Source organism: Lissotriton helveticus, chromosome 3_2, assembly GCF_964261635.1.
Source record: "Lissotriton helveticus chromosome 3_2, aLisHel1.1, whole genome shotgun sequence".
Classification (NCBI taxonomy): domain Eukaryota; kingdom Metazoa; phylum Chordata; class Amphibia; order Caudata; family Salamandridae; genus Lissotriton; species Lissotriton helveticus.
In genome coordinates this window covers 165,455,474-165,478,145 of record NC_136062.1, presented here as the reverse complement: position 1 = coordinate 165,478,145, position 22,672 = coordinate 165,455,474, and positions in this window count along the sequence as shown.

The window sequence follows — 22,672 nt, the reverse complement described above, 5'->3', positions numbered from 1 at the left end:
TGTGTAGTTTAGTAGTCTACTACCACAACTGTTGTAAAAACCCCATGTAGAAGTAGCCGGTCTCCCAGTGCCAGTTTTTTTTTTTACTTCTTTAGGGCAAGAACAGTGATCATCTTTTTATGAAATCTTTTTTAATGTCATTTATTTATTCTTTCGCACTATGCACTTTCCAAAAGTGAACCCTTGTCCCCTGCCTTGAATAACCCCCTGTTATAGATGCTCCCCTTGACTTCTCTTGGCGAAGTAATTTGAATAGTAGTTTTTTTTTTTTTAATTGAGTGTGGAACCTATTCGCTTTACATGTGCGCCAGCAATGTTCATTATTGTGGTTTTTATTTCCTTTTTGTTATATGTAATTGATTTTCGATGCCATTTTAAATGTATCTGTATGTATTGTAATTGCACTTTTGAGGTCATATTGACCGAAATAAAGTTTATTGAATCGAATCGTATGGAGTAGATTTATAACATTTGGGCAACTCAAGGATAGTCCGAAATTTCCAGGTGGACTGTGATTGTGAAACACTAGAATCAATCCTTGTAGGAGGGTAAACCAGTTTACTCTTAAATAGGATGTTGCTGAAGACCTGGTTATAGAGGTCTTCATTGCTCTACTGGCATAACATTCCAGATTTGTAGATCATGACAGGGAAAGATTGTTGCCTTGTCTTCACTTTCTTGTATTACATGGTCTCTATTCCAGGTGAAAGTCATGGACCGCGCCGCCATCCCAAAAACAAGTTATCCCTATTGTGGTGGATTTACCTTTACATTTGGCACTTTCTCCAGAGTTCTGAGGTTTTTCATTACTACCAACTCTAACACTGGCCCTTCGAGGGTATTCACCTGTCCCTTGTCATAGGAGGCCCCTGCTCTGCGCAATACCTATGTGTATCTGTGACGTGGCATGACCGAGTGGTTAGTGCCACCACTTTTTCGAGATAAAAAGGGGACTATTCCAGGCATTTGAGTTATTTACTTAGCAGAATGTAGGTCACATTTTAAAGTCATTTGAAACTGCAAAATATATAACTGATTCTTTTTTAATTGCCAGAGTTGATATGATAGGGGTATTTTTGGTTATTTTCACCTATGGACACAAAGCTCCTAGGACTGAGAAATTGTGCGGGAGATAAAAAAAGATCAAGCATGGTGACTTTTCTCTTTTTTTGCATACCGCACAGAAACTAGCAGCAGACAGGCCATGGTGATTATGATAAAATGCTTGCAATGCCGCCTGCTCTCGGGAGCATAACGTTATTTTATGCTCCATGTGTTTATTTACCTCCAGCTCTGACAGAATTCCTTTACCGTGATTGCGGCGAGCTCTGCTGACAGCCAGATTAATGAGAAGGGATTTTATACGAAAACACTGGCGTTCTCTTCCACCTTAGTGAGAAACAATAAGGGCAGCTCATTCTAGGTTCAAACTGGTGCAGTTCGCAGCCTTCATAGCTTGCAAATGTAACAGTCAAGTAATAGGTCTACTTTTGTTGTTAGTTGTCTAATAATCTCTAGGAGGAATGATATTTAGGGGTCTGTTTGCAGAAAGCTCGAATTATGGGCCAGATTTACGAAAGGATTGGCTTGCCCTTACGTCAAGCAAGGTGACGCAAGGGCAACACAGTCCCTCAATCAGATATGCCAAGGCACGCAACACCACCTTGCGTGGCTTGGTAAATCAAGAGGAACACAAGGGAGCTCAAGACACTGCCTTTTGTTGCTCTGCACCAAGAGGGCGTTAAATGGGTGCAGAGTGGATGTTCCCACGCGGACACCCATTTTATTTTGCGCATTCCCATATTTACCAAAAGTAGTAAACCAATGAATGTGTCAAAATAGTCCACTTTCCTGATAGAGGCACAACCAGGGAAAAATCTGTATTTCTCCTTGTTGTTTCCTCTTTCTAACCGTGCTGTATTCTGCATCACGCATATAAAGAAGAAAAAGCCTCTAAGGATAGTTTTTGTGAAGAAGGTGTCCCTTCCTGCACAAAACCAATCCTGCCTGCAATGCTGGCACCCTTGCACCAAGGCTGAAGGGTGTCTGTGTTGGCACTAGCAGCACATAGTGCACCAATGCAGTGAGGGTGCAGGAATGCCCCCATCTTGGTGTACAAGCATCATTCCTGCCCTCTCCATTTGACACAGTGCAGCAAGTTGTCTTGCTGCGTTGCAGTATGTCAAATGTTAGTAAATCTGTCCCAAAGTGTCTTAAGGCCTACATTAAAAGAACACAAGACTCCATTGCCCACCTTTGCTGAAATCTTATCCCTCTGCTATGAAGTATGCGCAAGTGTGCCCCTCCTGAGGGAACTTTAAAAGGTGTTACGCGGACTGTATCTCTGTCCGAGGACCTGACTCCTATCAAACTCAAGTGCTGCTCGACCTTGGATTCTGGATTACTTAGCACCAAGCAGAAAAAGGGCAGAAAGGGGTGGCTCTGCTATCTATACTGGAAATGAATCCATACCCTCCATTGACATCAATGAAATCTTCTTAAATAAAAAAGAGGTCAGGTGTAGTAGATGAACCCCGGTGGTTCGTAAAGCACTTTTTTCCCTCAGACAATCTATTCCAGTAAACCCTGTCTCGGTGGGAAGGAGGACATCTGGTCCGCGGAATGGTGGCCTTCATCCCTGGGAGCTTGGCCTGTACCCACGGCCCTGGCTCGGAACCTGGGAGTCTTGATCGATCCGGCCCTTGCGATGGGTCAACAAGTGAACAGGACAATATCCACTTGTTGGGGTATTATCAAGATCCTGCGGAAGATCAAACATTATCTGTCCCTGCAAGCCCGCAAGCAAATTGTGGTCGCATTAATAGCTTCCCGACTCGATTACTGTAATGCCTTATATGCAGGAATAAACAAGGGCCTGTTACAGCGACTACAAATTGTGCAGAATGCTGCGGCTAAGTTTGTGCTGGACGTGCCCAGGCGCTCGTCAGCCACTGCCGCTAGGAAATCCCTGCATTGGCTTCCGATTGAAGCCAGGATTTCCTTTAAGGTTTTCTGTTTGATCTGTGGGGCCCTGAACAGGAATGGGACGGGAGGAATAAGAGACCTGCTGCTTCCGTATGCCCCCTCCAGAAACCTTCGTTCCTCCAAAAAGTTCTTGTTATCAGTCCCCCGCGTTCGAAGAGCTAAGTGGGGAGGCAGGGCTTTCTCTAGCCTTGCTCCGACATTGTGGAACACTCTGCCCTGTGAAATCAAGTCCCTGCCAACATTGCAAGCCTTTAGAAGGGCTCTGAAGACATGGCTCTTTGCCAAAGCCTACCCTTAGTTTTGGGATCTGCCTTTTTTTGTGATTTTTTCTTGATAGGCGCCTTGATGCATCCGGGCTAAGTAGCGCTATATAAGTTCTCATTCATTTCATTTAATTTAATTTAATTTCATTTCATTTCATATGCAGAGTAGAGTATATGAGGATTCTCCTCTTGGTTCATCTGGAGTGCAGACGAAATGAAAACTGCTGTTGTGTGCCTACAACGACTGGACAGGCCCCAGTGTTAAATTTGAGACGGTTCTTGCAAGTGGCCCACCAACGCCAATTTTTGGGGACTGGAATGCATTTTCCCTCCAAAAACCTTTATCCAGAGCAAGACAGAGAAAAACACAAAACAGAGAATAAGAGGAAAAGAAAGATGGAAAAACTGTGACAAGGGAGGAACGCAGAATTGACAAAGAACCTGCAAGAGTAAAATAAAGATGGAGCGGATTAAAAAGGCATGCAGTGAATTCAAGGCTATACAGACTTGGTATTCTGCACACTTGCCTCTGATAGTGCCAGCTGCATGCTTCTGAACTGAACTTTGGGACCCAGAACATCTTTTTTTCAGAAATTAAGCACTGCCTGGCACTACACGAGAGATTTCTACAGGAGCACAACTAATTGCTGTGAGCAAGGGAAGGGGGAGCAGGGAGACAAAAAATTCAGGAGACGTGGTAGAGAAAGACCATTTCCTATATTTAGTCATATATTCAAAAACAAAAAAAAGAATTAATTAATCAATCAAAAGGCACTGTGTTACATTGAATGTCATGTAACCTGTGTTATGCTGTGCACAAGTGCTCGTGAATGGGGTGAATGGTATTGGTGACACGTGAAGGAGTATATACAGCAGTAAAGGCGCAAACAAAACAAATCATTAATACCTTGTGTATTCATAGTGAAGCCCATATAATGAATGCAGTCTGTAAAAAATGATTTTTGAGGGCAATTACGAGAGAGGCGCCGTAAATTATGTTGTGTAAGTCGACGGCGTTTCGGCCTATATACAATGTTAGGCCATCATCAGGGCTAGGTTACAGTTAGTTAGAGAACAGTGCTGAGAGGTCTGAGGAATCAAGACCAGACGAGTTGGCACTGGAAGGAGGAACACTGCGTCGGGGATGTGGGTACCTCAAGAGGCACTTAGTTTGAGTGTCATAGAGAGTGACTCCCAGAAGTAGAGGAGGACCAAAAGGAATCCGGTTGAGAGGGGATCCCGACCCGAAAACGTGAGGGATCCATCCAGTTCTGCTAGGTGGCAAGAAGTTATGTGATGCCTTCAGTCTGTGAGAGTTTCTTATCCTACATAACTTTACCTTCTGAAACTTCAGCAGCACAACTCGGAGAGTTAAATGCTTGTGGTTTAGAAATTCAGTAATCCAAAGGTCAAGAGGTCTAAAGCCAAGTCGGTCTACCATCCTGAGGTCCTCAAATTGAGTAACTTTTATTCACAGCACATAGAAGTGTGGTTCGAAGCACTAAGTCAAAACGATCTCGGCAATGGAAATCATTTTGGATTTTAGAATTAAATAGAAGAGGGAAACAGCACCCACTGCAAGCATTATTTATGTATGGCACACAGAGACTATTATTAGGGGCACACTGTGTGTCCAGGAACCTCCGGAGACTACAGTACCTCACGTGAAACAGCCAGTGGTTTCCGTCTGAACGTGAACCAGACAGGATTAAGGAGAGGCGAGGGGAAAACAATTGCTGAGCCGCAAAAGACCAGAAAGGAATGGCTGGGGGATGGTGATGCATAAGAGAGAGGAAATGGGAGGGACTGCAAGTGGGCCAGGCAGGTAGGATGACGAACTGGGGCAAAGGCGCAGATGTGTCTACATCCCTGCTACAACTGGAACAGATTTCTACATTACTCTGAGAAGGCCATGCAAAAGGGAGTGATGGCGTTGACTCTTTTACCAACTTGGATGGACAAGCTGTCAGTACGTACTGCTCAGAGGCCATCTCAAAAACAAGCCCAATTCAACATATACAAACACTGAATCAAACCCTAACTCACATGCTGTATTAATTTGCCCCACTGTCCCTAAGGTCACTAAAACTAACAGCGCCTCCCACTGGTACTTTCATCAGTTCAACACCCAGAAACAGATGTCGCTTTTTGAATCAGGTGCTCTTTTGTGGCATCCCAGCTGTTGCCATGGGTACCCTGGGCCCCGCAGTGTGAAGGGCTCCCAGAAGGATTCTTTGTTTTGCCCACAGGGAGCCTGTGGCTAGCAGGGTCCCCCATGGTACTAGCCATCTTTAACGTTCCCCAAGACTGTGCCAATGTCGTTTTGGGAGGGGGGCACTCCAGCCCCAGGAGTGTGGTGCAGCGCGACTGCAAAAATTCTTTATAAACCATTACTTTAACCCACGGAGCTATTTTGCTATTTTCTCACAACTGGGCCCATAACTCTTACCTTTCATTTACTCACACATTTATTCTGCTCTGAGGATTCAGTGAAGACTAAAAGGAGAGTCGCGGTGCAATAGAGGAGTGTCTAAACTTAAAATGTATACATTATTTACAACTACAATTTTCTTTTTATACCATGGTTTTTCTAAAGGAAAATTTTAAAACACCCCACTAATCATTTTTTCGATGGATGAGCTAGTAAAAGTTAAATAAAGGACAACAAAACCTGCTTAATTCTCCATTTATTAAATTTTTATTTAGAGATTATGGGCCATATGTATCAAGCCTTTTGCGAATCACAAAGGCCGAAATTCGCAGAATTTCGGCCTTTGCAAATCGCAAACGGCCTTTTTGCATCTTTTGGGATGTATGAAATATTTGCAAAATAAGGAATCTCAAAGTTTTGCAATTCCTTATTTTGCCATAGCATTTAAGGAATCGCAATTTTGCGATTCCTTAAATGCTATGTATGTAGCATTTTTGGGTAGCGAATTTTGGTTAAGAATTCGCAAATTACCACCAACTTGTAGTTGATGGTAACTTGCGAATTCTTCAAAAAATGCACATTTTGGCATTTTTGAAGGTGGCATGTGATGCACACACATGCACATAGGGCATGTATGTGCGCCATATGCACACACATGTACATTTCAGGGGTGCAGCAGGATGTCTTTGAGACACCCCTGCACCCTTGAAATAATTCTCAAATTGCGATTAGCAAATTGTGAATTCGCAATTTGAGAATTATTTCGCAATCATTCCTATGGGCCTCCTGGCCCATAGGAATGCATTGGAAATTATTCCTTAATTGCAAATTCGCATTTTGCGAATTCGCAAATAAGGAAGATTAAGGAATCGCAAAAAAATAGCGATTTTCTTCATACATACCATTTTGCGATTCCTAAATAGCGATTCCTTAAAAATCGCTATTTAGGAATCGCAAAAGAGTATGTTGATACAAATGGCCCTAAATCTCCTAGCATGATCTCTACGTTTTACTTGAAGGAAATAATTCAGTTATGCATTCAAAACATTTATTTATAAGCATGACAGTTTAGGAAAATAAGAAAGAGGTATATTACCCAAATATAGAGACGCAGACATCAGCACAAAAAAAAAAAATTGTTCCCAAAGAGACACCTCTCTATCTCTCTCGATATTCCCTTCTCATAGGACTTTGCACCCATTCAAAAGTTAAAGTTCAGAAAAATTTCAAAGTCCCTGCGCCATAAGAAAAATTGCGCAAGCCGACAGCATCTCGGGGTACAAAGAGTAGGTCGAAAAGCAAGCTTTTTTCAAAGTCCCAAATGTCCTCTTTTATACCCTTTTTCACTAACTTATCTATCTAAATTCGTAACTCTTATGTACTAGAATGTCTGTGATTGGCCAATTTAGAGTTGGATGAGCATCACCTCATCGCTTTACTGTTCCATTCATGCAAAGTCATCGTTATGACTAGAAAAATAGTGGTGCTATTGTTCACACTTTTACTTCCTTCAAAGTGTCCTTTAAATTGTTATTCGATGTCCCATTCCCACGAGTTAACTTGCTGACTTCAACAAACTTGGCATGTACTCCATGAAGCAGGCCACACTGTCCTTGACCCATACTGCTCAGGCACAGGCAGCTCGCTCTCCAAGCTGTCGCATGTAACGGTAACGGTAACTGCCTCTGCTGCTGGAAACTTTCATGTATTTGTTATAACAGTCTAAGCGCCCAGGATGCCCGTTGGGTGACAGTTAAGCGCTATAAAAGAAAGCCTATACATACATACATACATACATGTGTACTTTAGACCGCCACCTCGGAATTACAGTCAGCTTCCATTTTGTCCTCTTCACACAGGCCTCAATTTAGGAACTATTACAGAAACAAACACAAATAAATGTAAATTTACGAAATAAAGCCTTTCTGTTTACCTCCCCCTTCTAATAATATCCTAGTTAGTATTTACCTAGCTTTAAGCAACACATATGTGTGTTTTTACTTACCAATCTTCATGATATATGCCACAAATAGACAGATAAAAAGCACATTCATTCAATTTTCAAATAGATTATGAAAACTGCGTACCCTTTATGGCACAAAATATGACAAATTAGTCAATTATGCTTGGCAATTCTATGCAAATTAATATCCCATGTGTATTTGTGTGTGTGAATCTTATTCTATGTTGGTTAATTTCAAAACCACACATTTAGTACATATTATTGTTACAGAAAGTTAATTTTCCAAGAAACATTCTCACCTGTCTCTGTGTTTTTGAAGGTTTCATTCCCTGTATCATTTTCATTCTTTCTAAGGTGACTTGTCTGATTCCCTTAGCAATCTTATAGCCCAAATATTGTACTTCTTTCTGACAAAATTGTAACTTTGATGGTGACACTTTATGTCCTTCATCTGCCAGATGATTTAACAATGTAACAGTGTCTGAAACACATGCATCATTTGTTTTTGACGCCAATAACAAGTCATCAATGTACTGCACCAGAACTGATTTTCCAGGTAGACTTAGATTTTCTAATGATGTCTTTAACAATTGATTAAAGATTGAGGGACTTTCAGTATACCTCTGAGGAATTCAGCACCATGCCAAAATATGGTCTCTGAATTGGAATGCAAATATTGGTTGGCTTCCAGGGTGTAATGGAACCGTGAAGAACGCATTACATAGATCAATGACTGTATACCATTCTGCATCATGTGGAATTTAATATAGAATTACTGCTGGGTTTGGCACAATTGGACAACATGGAACAACTATCCTATTTACCTTTCTCAGGTCCTGCACTATTCTGATCATTCCGTTAGGCTTTTTCAATCACATTATTGGTGAATTACAAGAACTGCTTTCTATTTCTCACAAAATCCCTTGCTCAATCATTTTATCTATTACTGGTGTTATTTCTTCAATTATTTCAGCTGTCATCTTGTACTGAGGAATATAGGGATAGCTTATTCCTTCTTTCACTGAAACTTTCACAGGATCTATATTTTTCATCAAACCAATATCTTCTCCTGTGAAATCCCACACTTGCTCTCTGACTACCTCTTTCAATTCTTCAGGTATTTTCTCTCGATCAAACACAGGAAACATACTATTCTTTTCTGCTTCAATTAATGTCATTGTCATTTAATACAAACTATCCTCTTCTGGAGTTTGAAGCTCAATGCCATCTGGTGAACAATAAATGGCACAGTTCATTTTACACAGTATGTCCCTGCCAAGGAGAGTTACAGGACTTCTGTCACACACTACAAATCGATGCATATCTTTGAAATTTCCAATCTCTATCTCAATTGGTTTCGTTAAGGACGTTTTAATCTGCTGATTAGCTACACCTACAACCTGAATGTGTTCACCCTAGAGAGGAAGATTTTGAATTTCCACTGACCTAACAGTACAACGGGTAGCACCTGTGTCCACTAGGAAAGTCACATCTACATCATTCACCTTCCCATTCACATATGGACCAGACTGATCCATCTCTAGAGTAGCGCCAAGTACGCACTCTTCTCCCTCTCTCAGACACCGTCAGAAACTGTCATCAGACTCGCTTCCGTCTTCTTTCAGCCAATATTGCGGACTCACAAGCACTCTGTTATTTCTCGTTACCTGGTCTCCTGTGCAGAATCCTGTCTCGGTACTGTATCTCTGTAGGTTTACATTGTGAGGAAGTGGAGGTTGTGGCACCTGACACTGTGGAGTAACTACCTGTTGCTGTGGCGATGGTTGCTGAATTATCTCATTCTGCACCTGCGGATTCAATTATGTATTTTCCAGATTAACTTTCGGTGGATACTTACACTCTTTCCTCCAATGTCCCATTCTACCACAATTATGACATGGATATTTCTTCTTTAATTCGTCAATATTTCCAGTTAATTTTGGCTTACTAGAATTTCCTTTTACTCTATTTTGGTTCCCTTCAGCAGTTTTATTTTCTAATTGAGCTACTTGTTGCTCTGCAACCTTTACTTATGCCCACATTGCTTTTTCCTTGAGTTTCCTTTATTTTACTTCAATTTCATCACTACAGTATTTTGCATGTCTCAGGACTTCGTCCACGGAACATGACTGCTTGTGAAAAGCAGCGTGTCTTCTAAGACCCCCAATGCCGCCCGGTGGCAGGGTACCACCTCTAATACACCTTGGGTTTGTTACCAAAATAATGAGGCAAGCGCTGGGAACTGGAAGACAAGAAAAAGGTTTATTACTCTTGAGAGGAGACCACGTCAACTGTAGACTCCGGGATGTCTCAGGGAGGTGTTCTGCTGGCAACTGCTTTGTCTCTTCCTTTTATATAGGTTTGACACAATGTATTTGTTTAATTTATCATGGTTACAAGCTTGGAGTCTCTGCCCCGGGCAGGTTGTCACACAAGCCCAACATTGATTCATCAACATGGTTACACAAGCCCAACATTAATTCTCCTCCCACCCAGGTCAAAACAGACAATTTAATCTTGCAGCTGGACCTTGCTTCAGGGTCTAAAACATGTGAGACCGGCCAGATCTAAGAGTCCGTTCTGTTGATAAAAACAGGTCCCATTGTTGGCAAAAACAAGTCTTGCTGTGTGCAGTGCAATAAACCATGTTTGCAAGAGTCTGTTTGGTATTTGGAACCTGTTTGTGTAGGAGTATCCATGGGTTTGCCTGTAAACAGAGATCAGAGGAAAAACGAGTTTGTGGCAGCAGGTGGTGTTGATGTTTGTCGTGGCAATAGTTTATAGCCCCCAGCACACATATCAGGTTTGGTCAGAAAGTCAAAAGGATGCTAGCAAGGACGTGGTGAAAAGAAGGTGACCAACAGGGTACAAAATGGCTGCGGTCCATCAGAATGACTGCAGTTTATGTGCACGCAGGAATTTCCGTCAGACAAGATGGCGCAGATAATGTTCATGATTGTCGTTTTGCTTTTAACAGTCGCCCCTTTGAGCATAACTAGCCAGCTTGTCAGTCTATTTCGATCTCCATAATGTCCTGTATCTCTTGTTCATACATTACTCTCATTTTTGTTAGCTGTGTGTCCATAGTCTTAGGGCGCAAGGTACTTATCCAAAGAGAACACATAGGTGGTATACAGTGTACACCCAAACAACAACCACATATTGCCAATACTGGGACCAAGAGAAACATTGATATTTTCCAACCCCGGTCCTTCGTAGAGAGAGGGTGAATTATCAGGGATGTGTATGTAGCAACTAGCACCGATGATGCGACATGCTCCACCACGGTCCGCTAGTACCGCGTCCAGGACCATGCCGTTTTGTAGGGCCACCAGACGGACCGCTTCAAGCTCGGCAGTGTTGTTGGTGAGGATGCCAGCTGTGATGTTCAGGGCAGTTTCTACCGCTTGAGACAGATGTCTGATGGCTCGACTGTTTACCATCGGACCCCACAGCGGGACGAGCCGTTTTGCTGCGCCGAGGAATTGTGATGCAGCAGGGTCTGCTTGATCAGTGTCTTTAGAACGCTTTTCTCGATGATGCTCTGCAGGGGCTGTGTAGGTTGGTGGCAAAACAAAGGCGATGTAGCACGTGCCCCCCCCAGTTTCTTGGGAGCCTGGTGTAGGCTTTGGTTCCACAGACAAAGTACATATTGGGTGATGCAACAAATGCTGGAGGGTTGGCAGTGTTCAAAGTCCGTACAATGTTACAAGGGCTGAGACCCACATTCTTAGTCCCACGGCCTTCAATGCATACAAGGCCAGAGATGTTCACCACAGATAGGGCCACAGTCAGTGTTGCAGCAGTTCTTTTCTTCAGGTAGGAAAATGTGGCTCTGACAGGATTATTGAACACTTGTTTTTCCACTCGTTCTTTGGAGGGGACATTCATTGGGAATGTCACAGTGGAGGTGTGAGGGCAAAAGGGAGCGGCTGTTCTTCCTGTTTTGTTTAGCCAGAACTCGTTGCAGAACTGAGCGATTTTCCCATCGGAAGTGGCATTGTCTTTGTAATTTTCTTGTAGGAACATCATCCAGCCAAGGCAAGATCCGTGAACAGAAAAGGGTGAAGGGATGAAAGGTATGGAATGTTGAGTGGCATGTGGTAGCAGCCCACAGACCCAACATTTAGTGGCATTGGTGGCAAGATTGGGCTGGTGAAGCATCTGTGCGAAATAATTATTCCAGAATTCATTGCGTCTTTCTTGAGATGTGGCGATAGTGATACCAGATAGTGTTCTTTCTTGGTGATTGGTTGCATGGTTGGTGACAATGTTCTGTTTGCAGGTGCATTCTCTTCAATGATCCAGAGTGTGACCATTAGCAGGAGGCAGGTGAGAAATACGACTACAAGTGCAATTGTCTTTATACTGTGCCGCTCAACAGTCTTGGTGTCTTTGCGGTGGCTTTGCAGGTGTTCCGTTTCTTCCATCATCTTCGAGGAGCTCACCAACTGTTAGGACCACAGATTTTGTCTGGTGCTTTTCCTGGTAGCGTTGTTTGGCTGTGTTACCGATCTGAGACTCTGACTCAGTCAGTGGCCTGGTTGTTGGAGCTCCCCCTTTTCGTCGATCTAGGTTGTACCCTTCCTTGGATGGCACCGTGGGGTCAGGAAATTCAGACAGTTGGGGGGTGTCTTCTTGTGGGTAGCAACTCAGAGCTGGTCGGTCCTTTGCTAGTACTTCCTCTTGCACCTCCACCTCTTCACAGGTTGCCAGCATCAGAGGGACTTTCATGCAGTGATGGGCGTGCAGCCAGTTTCCTTTTCCTTCCAATCGGAGCGTAGTTCGAGTGGTGATCAGGACTTGCCAGGGGCCGATCCACCTGGGCTCCAGATTCTTCATTCTTTGGAAGTTGCGAACTAGGATGATGTCCCCAGGCTTTATCACGTGTCCTGGGCCCCTGGATACGTCAGGCAAGGCTTGCTGCACCTGTTGGTGGATAATTGTTAGCTCGTTTGTCAATTTATGCAAATAATCTGACATAATATGTTTGGGACATCGTTAATGGAGGTGGGTCTTGGTGCCGCCCAAATGCTCATAGGCCTGCCGAAGACCACTTCATAAGGGGTCAGTCTGTGTTTGGTTGGGGTGGAGCGCATTGATAGCAATGCCAATGGAAGGGCGTCGGGCCATTTCAACCCCGGTCATGGCAACTATTTTGGCTAGTTTTAGTTTCAATGTTGCATTGTGTCTCTCTACCGGGCCCGCTGATTGGGGGTGGAAGACGGCATGGAACTTTTGTTTTACCCCCAACCCTTTCAGTATGTTCTGTATCACTTCGGCTACGAAGTGTGGGCCGTTGTTGCTCCATAAAATTCTGCAAAGGCCGTATCGGGGGAAGAATTCTTTCAACAATACTCATTTTAGATCATGGCATCTCTCTAGTTGGATGTAATTCATTTGAAGGACTTCAAAGGGGTGGTCAGGGACTCCAAACCCTCCCCGTGGTGCTACTGTCCCCGTCCCTGGGTTGTGTTGTAGGCAGACTATACATTGTTGTACTAGGCGCTTTGCAGATTCTGTTATCTTGACATTATGCCATACTCTAGTGATTAGTTGATTCATGGGGGTGGGGCCTATGTGTGCTGGTAAATGTGCCATGGTCAATATGGGGATGAGGTAGGCATTGGGTAACAGCCATTTATTTCCGTGTTTAGTTCTCCAGCAATCTTCCTCGTCTATTAGTCCCACCTTTTCCCACTCGGTCAATTTGTCTTGTGTGCCTGTAGTCTGTATGTCCTTTACAGTGGTCCTAGTGTCAGTCCATTGTTCAGCTTATGACCTGGTCACATACATTCGTGTCGTAGTTCTGTCTTCTGCCGTGGCTCGGGCAGTAACGTCTGCTAGCGCAGTTCCCTGTCCAATGAGATCTGTCACTTTCCTATGTGCTTGGCATTTAATCACTACTAGCTTTTAGGGGAGGAGGACTGCTTCCGTCAAGGCGGAGACTAAATCTCCATGCAGGATGGGTGTACCGTGTGAAGTCAGGAACCCTCTTTCTTTTCATAGAATCCCGAAATGGTGAACCACCACGAAGGCATATTGGCTGTCGGTGTATATGTTAACTGTCGTGCCAGCTGCTAAAATACATGCTCGTGTGAGGGCAATGAGTTCTGCTGCCTGGGTGGAACGTTGGGCAATACGGGCTGTTTCTAGAATGGTTCAGGCTGTGGTGACAGCGTACACAGGTGAGGTGGTGCCGTCGGGGAGTTTGATGCACTAACCATCCACCCATAGTTTTCCATCTGGCTCTAGAAAGGTGGTGTCTCCTAGGTCTACTCTACTCTTTGTTCATCGGTTAGTGTCGTGTAGTGGAGCCACGTTAGGATAATTTTCAGTTAGGGGTAACAGTGTGGCTGGATTGAGGGTGGTGCATCGCTTTAGGGTAATGTGCGGTGCTAGCAGGGTCAACTCATATCCTGTCAGTCGGGCACTAGTCAAGTGTTGGGTTTTGGTCTGGTTCAGTAGTGTGTCGACTGCATGAGGTACTAAAACAGTGACTGGATTGGAGAGCACTTTTCCTTCACTCTGGCATAGTGATACTGCTGCAGCTCCCACTGCGCTCAGGCACGTTGGCAGCGCTCTGGCTACTGGATCGAGGGTGGCAGAAAAATATGCACAAGGGCGTTGTTTGTGACCAATTGATTGTGTTAGGATAGACAATGCACATCCCTCCCTTTTGTGTGTGTAGAGGAAGAATGGTTTGGAGTAATCTGGGATTCCTAGGACTGGAGCTAAGCAAAGGGCATTGCGTAGTTCTTTAAAGGCTATCTGGCATTCGGGGATCCAGGGGAGAGGTGAGGGGATGTCTTTAGCTAGAAGGGAGAGAAGGGGTTTGACAATGAGTCTAAAGTTCGGTAACCACTGTCTGCAAAACGAGGTGAGGCCTATCAAAGAGCGGACTTGCTTCAGAGTTTTGGGGACAGGGGTGTCTAGAATTGTCTGGATCCTGTCAGGCGTGAGTTTTCTACCTTCTTTTGATAAAAGGTGACCCAAATAGGTCACTTGTGATTTACAGAACTGCAATTTCTTTCGGGAGACCTTGTGACCATACTCAGCAAGGAAATGGAGTAGTTTGATGGTGGCTGTGACGGCTATTGGTACTGGTGTCCGATGCTAGAAGGATGTTGTCTACATATTGTAATAGTGCCACTCCATCTGGCAATTGTATGGCATCCAACTGTCTTTTAAGCGCTTGGCTATAGATGCTTGGGCTCTCAGTGTACCACTGAGGTCCTCTACAAAATCTATACAAACAGGAATTTAGGGTAAATCCAAAAATATAGCGGCTGTCCTCATGTATAGGTATGGAAAAGAAGACGTTCTTGAGGTTGATCACAGTGAAGGTGGTGGCAATGAAGGGGATTAAAGTAAAAATTGACGTGATGTCGGAAACTACTGGGTATTGTGGTACTACGATTTTATTTACCTCCCGCAGGTCAACGATGAAGCGGTAGGCTTTCCCGTCTCCCTCTCCCTGTCTCTTTACAATCTGTAGTATGGGACTGTTACAAATGTTGCTCACTACTTCCTCTACCACCCCTGCCTCTACCAAAGAGTGTATGATCTCTGTCCGTGCTTTCTCACCCTCTGGCGATATTTTGTACTGTGGTTCCTTCGGTAGGGTAGCGTCCTGTCGTATTGTTACGTGTACTGGGTCAATCATCATTCGCCCTACGTCCGAATCAGCCCTAGCCCATAAGTGTGATGGCAAAGTGTCCAGAAGGGATGCGTCAGTCTCGGAGATGGAAAACATGTGCTGAAAAGGGTGCTCTCTATGGCATTGGGGGTTGTCATACAGGATGACACGCACTCCGTCTGGTGAGCATCTGATAGTCGCAGGAAAGTGTTTCGAAAGGTTGAGACCCATAATGGCGTCTGGGGTGTTAGATGAAAGGAGGAACGTAGTTTCAATGCCATTGCTGTCAAGATTGAAAGGGATGGGTCAGGACAAAGGGTTGGTGGAGGGCGTACCGTCAAATCCTATTGAGGCCACATGTGAGCCTGACAATGGTCCCATTGGAATCAGTCATTTGGATAGTGCACTACGTGTTGCTCCTGTGTCTACCAAAAATGGCGACTTTGTGCCCAGGACCTCAGCGGTAACATAAGGGCCTTGCTGATCAACATAGAGCTCGACTGGATCCCTCCCTTGCCCTTGGCTGTCCTATGTAAAGTCGTATGTGTTGTCGTAATCTATCTGTTGGTACTGATTCTGTCTGGGGTGGTCAAATGTGTTCACTGTTCCTGGCCTTTCCTCGCTTGCTTCACTCGCATACCCTCTCCCACGTCCTCTTCCTCTCTGTCCACTTGCTATTTCCCTCGCCCTTGTGCCCCTACCAGCTCCTAACAAAGCCGGGCATTGGGATTTCCAGTGTCCATATTCTTTGCAAAATGCACTTTGAATCTGTCCTAGGTTTTGGCGTCCTACATATGATGTTGATGGATTGTTTTTTTTTTTTTTTCCACGACCTTTATTGTAGCAAAGTCATAACATTACACAGCCGGTAGCCTACAACCCTGGGGCCGGCTGCGAAAGTGAAAGCCACAATGAAAGCACACTGTACATAGATACAAGCAGTCAGGACGGCAGTGTAAAACATACAGTCGGGTCTTGTAACGGTATTTGTGTTTTGTTTTTTTTAAACATAGGCCACAATCAACAGACCTGGGTACAACATTGAACTGGAGACCATTACCTCTGAAAGAAAAAAAAAGATTAGTGCAGTACATGAAACAACGGCATATGCCGGCACCAGCTCTCACATGAATGATGGCAATCGTTAAAGACATATCACCCAGGCGGTAGCTCAGGGACCCCTTGATCCTCCTCATCAGCCTGTCTTGCCACTAGAAAGTCAGTGAGATAACACCAGAAGTCCTTAGGTCTGGACGTCGCCGGCAGGTCCTCCTCATAGGTCCTGAGCCTATCTCTGCAGCTGGCCATGTCCCCCAGCCATCTGGCTATAGTTGGTTTCTTGGAGCTATTCCAGCATTGAGCCACTTGTCTCTTGGCCATCAGCAGCGCAACAACACAGAATTTACGTTAAACGGCCTTGAATTGGGCCGTTATTCCCAGTAGACCCATTCTTATAGAACACAGCACGTCAGAGCTCAGCATGGCAGACAAAGTATTGAAGACCTCGCTCCAGAAGTTCTGGATTGCCGTGCATGACCAGGCCAGGTGTAGGAAGTCAGCCCCCTCCCTCCCGCATTGTTTACACTGGTCGACATCTAATAATCCATATTTGTGCATGCGAGCCGGGGTATAGTAAGCTTGGTGTAGAAATTTGAAGTGTATAATACGGAGATTGCCATTGGGGGTAAGGATCTGGGTTAGCGCGCATGCCTGCTGCCATTCCTGTTCAGTGAGCGGGTCGTCAAGGACCATGTCCCAGCGCCCTTTGGCTCAGGCCGTGGAGTAAGGCAAGTCCGCCTGAGCTGAGGAGTACAGCCGTGATACCATATGGGAGGTGTTTGGGGATGCAATCATTAGCTGTAGGGGAGATAGAGAATCTGGTTCCTGTGGGAAAGTGGGGTAGTGTTCCCTTAACGCCCGTTTCAGCCTGTAGTATGTAAATATGAACAGCGGGGACTTATTCTGAATATACGTCATGTCGTCTATTTTGATAAATTCCCCCTCATGGAATAAATCGCCAAGCGTGGATATGCCCACCCGTTTTAGTAAAGACATGCCCACCGATTCCCCAGTGACCGACAGAGCTTGGTGATGTGCCAACGGCAGGGAAGGGGCAAACAATGGTGATTTATGCGTTAAGTGACTTAATTTGTTCCATGCTTTAATGGTGGTATCCACCGGATTGACATCCTGGGAGTGGAGGGGCGGGCGTTTATGCGTGAGTATGGACGTGAGGGGTACTGGCGCCGCATCATCTTTTTCTATTGCTGTGTGCGTGAGGTAGGGGACCTTGTGAAACCAGTATGCAGCAAATTGAGCTTGTGCGCAAAGGTAATACAATAAAAAATCCGGGACACAAAAGCCCCCCCTGATATATGGGAGCGTCAATGTCTGTAGATCGATACGCGCTTGTTTACCCGCCCATATGAGCTGTAGCGTAAGTGTTTTTATGCGACAGAATACCTCGCCAGGGGGGGGATCGGAATGTTATTAAACAGGTACAGGAATTTGGGCAAGACATTCATTTTGACAATCGCTATGCGGTCTGCCAGGGACAGAGGGAGTTGTATCCAGCGCCGGATTTTATCTTCCAACGTGGAAATGACAGTGCCATAGTTCTCCCTAATCACCACCTCCGGGTCTCTATGAAACATAACCCCTAGATAGCGAATTGGGTCCGTTTGCCAGACCAACGGATAGTCCGTGTGTATAGGTTCAGCCATATCAGTCAACGGGATAATGTAGGATTTTGTCCAGTTGATGGCAAGACCGGAGTGACCCTCAAACTTCACGTATTCCCTTAGAAGCGGGTTGAGATTCGTGGCCGGGTCGCGCACATACAAGAGCATATCATCGGCATATAATGATATGTGAAGGGGTCTGTCAGTAAAACGCAGTGCCGAGGACTTGTATTTCTGTCTGATCCGACACGCAAGTGGCTCGAGGGCGAGGGCAAATAGTAGGGGGGACAGGGGGCAACCCTGTCTCGTGCCACGTCCTATAGGGAAACAGTTGGACACGTAGCCATTCACTCGCACTCTAGCGCCAGGGTTGGTGTAGAGTAGTCTCACCCATTGCACGAATCTTTTAGGAAAGCCCATTCTGTGAAGTATGGTGATCAGGTAGCTCCATTCAACAGAATCGAACGCCTTTGCAGTGTCCAACATGATAGCTACTGCCCTCGTGGAAGGCTGTAGGTAGTGGGATAATGGGAACAGTGTCCTAGTATTGTGCGCTGTGGAGCAAGTTGGGATGAAACATGACTGGTCAGGAAGCACTAAATTAGTCATTAGGGGCGTGAGTCTAACAGCTAGGATTTTGGCTAGTATTTTAGAGTCGGCGTTTATAAGCGATAGAGGCCTGTAGGAATCACATAGTTCGGGGTCTTTGTGTGGTTTTAACAACGTGATGATCACAGCTTCCCTAAGAGTGGGCGGCAGCTCCTCCTGATCGAACGCTGCACCGAACATCGCCACCAGGTGCGGGGTTAGAATGTCCACATAATGTTTATAAAACTCATTTGTGTAGCCGTCCGGCCCAGGTGATTTATTGTTGGGTAGAGATTTAATTATGTCCGTGACCTCCTCGACTGTGATGGGGGTGGCCAGATACTCCCTCTGAGAGTCGGACAGCCAGGCGATGGCCACGTCCTCCAGGTAGCTGGAGATTTCATCAGGGGATGCTATAGAACGGGAAGTGTAGAGTGCGCTAAATGCGTCAACGAAACAGGACAGTATGTCAGCGGCTTGCGTCTTACAGTTCCCCTCAGCGGACCGTACTCGTAGGACAGTGTTTCGCTTCCTGCCCTCGCAAATTTTAGACGCCAGGACACCCCCTGGTCTTCCGCCCTCCCCAAAAGCTCTAGCAGAGTTACGCTTGTCTAAGTATTTGATTTCATCTTCAACGTAAGCCCTATGCTCTGTGTGCAACAAACGCAGTTCGCTCAATAAGGAGATGTCTTGCGAGGTTTCGAAAGCCTTTTCTAGTTCCCTCATTCTCTTTTCTCGCTTATTGATCTGGTGTCGTATATCTCTTAGTATGCCTACTGTAGTGCTGATACAGACCCCACGGATCGTGGCTTTAAAAGCTTCCCAGAGCAGGCAAGGGTCGTCCGACGACGGCTCAATTAACTGGATGTAGTCCACGATGGCCGTGTGTATAGTGGGATTATAATTTGAGTCAGTCAAAGCTCTAGAGTTAAATCTCCATTGGAAGGGAGGCGGAGAGTAGTTCGGGATAGTTATTGAAAGCAGGACAGGGTTGTGATCGGAAAGTGTTCTGGGTAGGACCCGTATATCTGTGGCCCAAAGTGCGATGTCAGTCGAGGCGAGCCAGTAATCCAGGCGTGACCAACTGCTGTGTACTGCTGATATGTGTGTAGCACCAGCGGTGACCGGGAACTTATGCCTCCAGATATCCGTAAGAGCTAGATCGCGCATTAAGTGGTGTAGCTGCAGATTAGCGTGTTTGTGTGGTTCATGCGAGTTTGGCGACCTATCCAACACGTCATCCAAAGCTATATTCCAGTCCCCCCCACAAATGAAATGTGCACTCCGAAAATCCTGAAGTCGTCCCCAGAGATCCCGAATGAACTCGGGTGCGTCTACGTTAGGACCATATACATTTAGTAGCGCAACTTTTTGGCCACGCAGTATGCCTTTGACAATGATGAATCTACCCTCGGGATCAGTAGTCGTCCCCAAATGTTCAAAGTTTGTGCCTTTCAGTATTAGGGTAATCACCCCTCTAGAGTAGGATGAGTAGTGTGAAGCGTAAGAGGCTTCGGCCCAGCGAGCACCTAAGGTAAGTTTTGAGTTAGGAGCGATGTGGGTTTCCTGTAGTAAAGCGATATCGACCTCCCACCTTGTCAAGTAAGAGAATATCTGTCTAATCTTTTTAGGTTGTGTGAACCCCCTGACATTCCAAGTGAGGAGGCGCAGTTGTGTCCCGTGTCTATTAGTGTTCACAGTGGCCATAACTCAGTGGGAGTATAGCAGACATTGCCATGAACATACAGCGTAATAGTATGTAGCGCAATAGACCTGGGCCGTGCCGGTGTATGTACAAGGAGCACTCAAGTGATAAAATAACATCATAGGTGTGTTGCAGAGCAATCGGTCTCAAAACAGGAACAAAACACCCCACCCACCCACCTCCACCCACTCCAGCACCCCAAACCTGCCGAAGCCATTGTCCCCAGGAACAATCACCCCAAAAACAACGAGGACATAAGGAGTTCCCCATCCCAAGTAACTTTGCGGGGAACACCCTTTTGGAGGACCGCAGGGGGCACAACTCAACACCCGAATGCACGGGCGCGGACGTCTCTGATGCATCTAGATTTGGACCAATAACACTGTATGTACCAATTCACATGTTGCCCAAGCTCCAGTCCTAGCGGGCGGCAACCACACATATCCTCCCCATCTCCTCACCCCCCCCTCAGTGGCCTCGTTATTAATTGCGGTCAGGGCAGAATCATTAAGCGACATGACTAGTAATCAAATCACAAGCTAACTTTATGTCTCCCAAGTTAGTTTGAGTATTAAATAATGCCCTTATTAATAGAGTCCACTGCAACAGAATAGAAGTTGAGCATGTGATCCGAAGCTAAACAAGTACGCCTATACGGGGTCAGAAGGCCCAGGAGCTATGTAGCGGATCAGAACCACCTGAGGGAAGGGATAGGCACAGACCAGACCATGTCACAGGTCGGGGGGGGTCCACCCACCATGTCATATATCCCCGAATAGGTATGTTACGCATAGGTCGGTGAGCCACATGAGTAATAGTCAGCAGAGGGACACAAAAGGGGCAGCTATGCCAGAGACACAGCCGACCCCAAGCAAATCTTGCATGACTATGCAAAGGTGGGGTGGAGCAGCATAGACAGATAGCAGTCAGCAAAGCAACCAAAGCATGTCTGGGCCCATGCATCGTAGCACATCAATGAAAGGGTAGCCGGGAGACAGCGTGATTAGGAAATAAAACATTGGCAAGCATTTAGACGCCACCTATGTGGCCGGAGAGAAGCAATACATCAAGAGCTTGGAGGGCTTGATGGCCACTACATTTACATTTGAAACTTTGCATAATTAGAATACCTGACGGCATAGTACAAGGCACAAGGGGGAGCGGATGTGATTACAGGTATACTGTCCAGAAGAACATTAGACAAAGCACAACAGAATAAGCAGAGCTCGGAATAGAGTTATTGTCAAGATCCAGCTCTGTAACCAAGTCTACAGCACGTGGGTGCAACGGCGTGTCAATAGAGTAAAAGTCAATAGTCAATCAATGGCTATGATGAACACATACCTTCTGTAGGTTTAATATAGGTATAATGAGTCTGGGTGAGCACATCAAGGCTCAAACGACATAGTACATTACCATCTCGATCCGAGTCCTCACTTCGATCCTCCCGGACTTTTGATCTCTCTCGTTTCTTTACGCTTGTGATACCGTCTACTGAGCAGATACAACCAGTATTAGGCTGGCAGTGCCCAGCAGGGATTAAGCGTTGTGATACATTACCATCTCAATCAGACTCCGCATTTTGTTCATCTCGGGCTGTCTCGCCTGTTTCCATGCGTTTTTGACAAACTCCATTGCTGCTTTAGGGTTCGACAAAATGACAGGTTTCCCTTCCCATGTTACCCTGAGTCTGGCTGGATATAACATGGCGTAGACAATGTTCAACTCGCGCAATTTCGCTTTCACAGAAGCAAATTCCTTCCGAGCCTGCTGAACAGCGATTGTGTGATCGGGGTAAAATTCCAGCTTGTTCCCCTGGTGCGTTATATGCCCCTTCTCACGTGCAAGACGGAGGATGGTGTCTCTGTCACGGTAGTTTAAAATGAGCGCGACAATGGGTCTGGGAGTCGCACCCGGGGGAGGCCGCGGCGCGAGAGACCTGTGAGCTCTTTCAACAATGAAGACTGAAGACAGGGCCTCTGAGCCGAATAAATCCTTGCATAGTTGTTCAACATAAAGTTCCATGCGCCCTGTATGGGTCGTTTCCGGAACTCCCGTGATGCGCACATTATTGCGCCTAGAACGCGCTTCCAACTCTTCCTCCTTAGCACGTATCACTTCGAGCACTCTGTCCAATCCATTACATTTCGTTGTGGTGGTTCTAGATTCGTCCTCAACCTCCGAAATCCGCGCCTCGGCCGCATCAAGCCTTTCCCCATGTTTTTCGAGTTTGTCCGCCATGCCATCCATTCTACAAGTCAAATGATCGAGTTTGCCGTTGATATCCTGCAGGTTCGATTGGATGGCGAGAAGAATCTTCTCCATGTTGATGCTTGCGGACACTTCAGGTGGACCCCCACCCTCCGCCATGGCCTCCGCGCTTTTAGTGGGCTTCTTCGATTCAAAGCTTAACTTCG